This window comes from Suricata suricatta, chromosome 11 (assembly GCF_006229205.1).
Source record: "Suricata suricatta isolate VVHF042 chromosome 11, meerkat_22Aug2017_6uvM2_HiC, whole genome shotgun sequence".
Lineage (NCBI taxonomy): Eukaryota > Metazoa > Chordata > Mammalia > Carnivora > Herpestidae > Suricata > Suricata suricatta.
Window position 1 is genome coordinate 14,846,800 of NC_043710.1, and position 5,547 is coordinate 14,852,346.

The window sequence follows — 5,547 nt, forward strand, 5'->3', positions numbered from 1 at the left end:
AAAGTCCAAGGACAGTGAGGATGCACATGGTATTGCCTATAAAATCAAGAGAGAAACATAATTGTAACAGAACTAATTACAGGGTGGGGGAAGGTGCTACAAAATTTTCTTTAGACACACTCACTTCCCTTTTTCCCCTCTTAACTCTCTCCATTCCAATATTTTTGTACCAATTCACTTTGTTAACCACAAAATATGAGCATATGTCTATTGTTGACTTTTGCATCACCGGGCAGTAGATCTCTAAGTTCTTACATGAAAACAAATAAATATTAATTCGCTTGTTACTGCTGAAACTGAACATTTGGCAGACCTTGATTTTCTAATGCAACTAGAATACACCTCTGACAATTTTCAGGACGGTTCCAACATAGATGCAACAGCACCGGAGAAAATCATGAACCTTTAGGATCTCCTGAAATGTCTGCATGGATCGTCCATATCCTTTGAATTCAGTCTTTCTTCTTGAATTTTTCAAAGAGGTTTGCTATACTTTCTGTCAGCGTTTCTGATGGTATCACAAACAGATGTAAAAGGAACAGAAGCAAATCTGAGAGAAGCTGATTGGCTGCAGCTGAAGACCTCCCCAGCTTCCTGGTTCTCTTCCTGCTCAGCTCCTCCCACTCAGAACCCATGTTGTGGGCAGTATCCCGTCCAGGAAGGCAAACTTAAATTATTCTTGCCCCCTTGCTTTACACATTTTATATGCTTCCAGTTTTGCTTTCTCTAGGCTCAGTGAAATCCTTCTAGTTAAAAGTTACTAGTCCCTTTGTATCTGTAGGAAGGACTCAAAGTAAAAGGTTGGTGAGCATCCATGGAAGATTCTATTAAATAATCAGTATCTGCCTATTCATTAAAGGAAGTTCCAAGGACAGAGAGAGCAGATGCTCCCTCTTAGCCAGCTATAAATTCATCTGGCAGAGTATTCCTACTCCCCAATTATTCTCCTAGTGATAGTACGAAAATGCCCTATGTCATGGCCGTGCAGTTCGCAGGTTTGAGCCCCACATCAGGCTCTGTGCTGACAGCTCAGAGCCTGGAGCCTGCTCCAGATTCTGTGTCTCCCTCTCTCTCTCTGCCCCTCGCTCTCCATTCATGTGCTCTCTCTCTCCCCCAAAAATAAATATTTAAAAAAAATTTTTAAACTAAAAGCTGACACTAACGTTACCCACCACCCAACCTTACTTTCCTTCAAACACAGGCCACCTTAAAGTAGCTATATCTTCCACTTGCTGGAGATCTGATTTCAGTATGATAGGAATTAAGGGAGAATGTTTCAGTGTCAGAGGAAGAGATACCCAGATATAAGAAATACTGGGGACAAGATTCCTGTGTTGATCAGGAAGCGGCCACTCCCTTTTCTCTCTCTCCCAGTTTTAGTGCAAGAAGGCAAAGGTTGCTTCTGTAAGTGACAAGTCTGATGGGGACCTTTTCAGAGTTAAACATGATGGCCAGGAGCACAGACAGGGGTGTCTGTGAATAACTTCTCAAAGCTCAGTGTTCTTATCTATAAAATGAAAATAAAAGAACTGCTACACCTTGAGGTTGCCAAGAGCAGTAAATGATAACAGGGCATGCCAGGTGTTTGTATGAAGCCTTGATGCAACATACATTCAATAAATGGCACCTCTAAAATCACCATCATTAACACCATGGACAACAAACTATGTGGCCTAAAGACCCAAGGACCTAAGTGGATACATTCAAAACTAAATTGATTATATTGAATACAACTAATTATGTTCAAAACTATAATATTATAAATCTTTTTATATGATCTAATACTGATCCTCATACAGAACACAATAGAGACAATGCAAATCTATGTGAATAACACAGGATTTAACCCAAAAATAAAAATATTAAGCTGAATCATCTCTGCAACTTGTGGAAATACAAAAATTATTTTTTAAAAGCTAGCCAGAAAAAAAAATAAAAGAAGTCTCCTGTTTGAGTTAAATTATTCCACCAGTTTGGATTTGCATTTTTCTTTAGTTTTCAAAACAGATTACAGAAAACTTACACTGACTGGATCTGAGGATACAGGTCTCCAGGTGTCGTGCTGTGATTTGTATTCACCTCCTAACATCATGGAAAGGTGGATCTGGAAGAGTTCTTAAAGGATCATCCAGACCAGCTCCAATATATCATCCCAAATTTCACTGTTTCATGTAATTAAACTGCTAGATGAGATTAGAATAATTTTATCCATTGAGGCAAAGCACAGAGGAAGCAAGTGCTGTCAATTACCAAAACTCCTCTGAACTGAAGGTTTCTTTTTACTTAATGTTTATTTATTTTTGAGGGTGGGTGGGTGTGGAAGGGCAGAAGATCTGAAGCAGGCTCTGAGCTGACATCAGAGAGCCAGATGCAGGACTTGAACTCGTAAGCCGTGAGATCATGACCTGAGCCAAAGTCAGATGCTCAACCAACTGAGCCACACAGGTGCCCTGAAGGTTTCTTAAAAGAGTACAAAGTGAAAACACAAAAGATGGTCATCCATTTACAAGAAGCTGGGAAATTGTTCTGCCATCCATTTCCCATTTGTCTGCTTAAGAACCTGATGGCATTTAAAATTGTTTCCAATTATCTATTTTAAAGATAGTGGATTTCAGACTCAGAGATCAGATGCACTGAGCCAAGGTCACATGGGTGACCTGTGACAGAGGTGTGGCTGGAACCCAGGTCATGCACACCCAAGCCTAAGCCTTTTCCAACGTAACCACCACTTTCCATTGTCTGCCTTCTTTGGAAAGGGGAGCTGGTTCATTAGCTCTGCTTTCTGCTGAGGATATTCACCAGCAGAGTCTCCAAGAAAAGCTTTCTCCTTGCACTGGACAGGGTTTTTATAAGGGAATTAGAAGTGACAGCACAGGGACTGTCCATGCCATGTGCTTTCTGCTTCTCTATGGGAGACTAAATCTCCCTCACGGGATCTCTTGCTGGAGTTTGTGCCTCATTCACAGGTTAGAACGATGTTGACACCATCATTTAATTAGTCCCTTGACTACAATTTTGGTCTCACAAGGAAGTGACCTCTATTGTACCTCTTACAAGTGCCCAGTATCCTTCTAGATACTTCTAGATATCCTCCTTCTCAAGAGAGAAACTATAAATTGTCAGGAGGAAAGGGGAGTTAGGATATTTTAGGAACTGACACGGGAGGGTCAGCATGTTTAAAGAAATCGCTGACTGAAAAACATCAACAAAAATGAACAGCTTTTATTGAGCATCTTCTATGCTCAGAGTGGGGAGGCCTTTCATCTCCTCCCTTAAAGCTGAGAGAAGAGTATTACTGTCCTTTATCCACACCTCTCCTATATGGTATGCCAAAAGATCAAAATGACATGAATCAGAATTGTACATCCACCATTTCAATTATTTCAGTTAGGAAGTTTTTCCATGCCCACCTAGTAAAAGATAGGACCTTGGTAACTGTCAGGAATATTCTGGTGAGTGAGACAGACACAGTCCTTGGCAGCGTGGAGCTTAGATTCTACATGGAGCAGTAGCCACCTCCAAAACCAAGCAGGGGCATAAACAAACACAATCACGAAATCAAAATCAAGTAAATGGAACTGCTAGGTTCATTTTATATATTTTTAATGCTGATAAGTGTTGACAGAGATGCATGTGTAGAATACTTACTGACGTGTGTGGCAAATTTTCCTCCATAACATTTGTAACCATTTACCTGCCCCACACACTTGCCACTCGGACTGAATGAAGCCTATTCTAAGCCTTCCCCCAACCAGTTTCCTGAAAGCTTCTATCAAGAGTCACAAAACAAAGAGATTTTAGTCCACTGTAAATCCATGTCACCACCTTCAAAAGGCTCATTGACACATTTTCCCAGTTAACCTCAAGGACCATTTAAAACCTTCCCTTTGTAGCACCTGGGTGGCTCAGTCAGTTAAGTATCTGACTCTTGATCTCAGCTCAGGTCATGATCTCACAGGTCATGAGTTCGAGCCCTGCAACCAGCTCAATGCTGACAGTGTGGGAGCTGCTTGGGATTCTCTCTCCTCCTCTCCCCCTGTGTTGATGCACAGGTGTGGGTGAGGGAGGGCATGCATGCCACACTCTCTCTTTAAAAATAAATAAACTTTAGGGGGTGGAGCCAAGATGGCGGAGAGGAAGGGAGCTCTGTAAACTCCCTCCACACCATTTTTCGAACTGAGAAGGATATTACGTTCATCTGAGAGAGCGGAAGGAGAAAATACGAACCCCAGAAGGAACAGAACCTCAAGGATACCTGAGTGAGTGGGGGCGAATGGGGGAGATCCGAGGATGGTCCAGCCCGGGACGGGCAGGGGAGGTAAGATCCCCAGCCCAACGTGGCACAAGTGTCGGGCGCCCGGGAAACAAAGGGAAGAGACAGAGTTGGAACGCGCTCATAGAGCGTGTCTCTGGGGAAGAGGTATAGAATGCTTGGCTGCGCTTGGAGACAGAAACCCACTCCATAGATAACTGCTGGGCAGCGGGCCCAAGAGAAGGACTAGCCTCCAGCCCTAAGCCATCTCGACTGGGAATCAGAGGCCTCTGTGGCTGTGAGAAGCAGCTGCGCTGGGGAGGTGCGCTCCCCACTCCCCGGCGGGAAGTAGCCAGAGCAGAGGCTGCTTCAGGCGCGAGCAATTCGAACTTGGTTTTGGGAACGGGACCACGGACCGCATTTCCACGGCACACCCCGCCCCTGCATGGATTGCGCGCGAATCCCGGGTCCCCACAGGGAAGAAATGAGGCGCGCACCGACGGGACCCTCAACAAAGAGTCCGTGGCGGGTGGAGTCCCGGGCGCGCGCTTAAAATATAGGAGCTCATTTCCAGCAGCGCACAGCATCTTGAGCAAAGCTATCGGAAACTAAGAGAGATTCGATTTTTTGCTTTTTGTTTTTTTCCTTTCCCCCATTGCAACCTCTATCCGGACTGGGGGTGGGGACACCACAATTGAGTCTGTGAAGGTGCGCACTTCACCTCCTGCTGCCCATTTTGCCTCAGACAGGGGCGGAGCCTCTGAGAGCAGACTCCAAGACTTACCCCATCAAACCAAGCCTATCCACCAGAGGGAGCTGCTGCTTGCTTTTTTTTTTCTTTCCTTCGTTTTTTTTTTTTTGTTTATTTGTTTTGTTTTGTTTTGGTTGTGTTTTTTTAATATATAACAAAAATTTTTCTTTCTTCACTAGTTTCGTACTTATTTCTTTGTCATTATTACCCTTTTTTTCCTTTTTCTTTACTTAATTCCTTTAAATTTTACTCCTTATATTCCTTTCTCCTTTCTCCCTTACTTTTTCACCCTCTCGCAACCCAGATATATTCTCCTGTATCTCATCCTTACTTCTCCCCTAAACTGGTCATACACTTTTAAGCGGTCTACTGTCCTTTGTTGTCTCCGATCCCCTTTTATATATATTTTTTGGTCTTTTCTTCTTTCTCTTTTCTTTTTATTTTCTCTTCTTCTCTTCCTTTTGTCTCTTTCCCTCCCATTCTCATTCTTTTCTTTCCCCCCTGTAATGTGTTTCTTTGTTTGATTTGTCTGTGTGTATGTGTG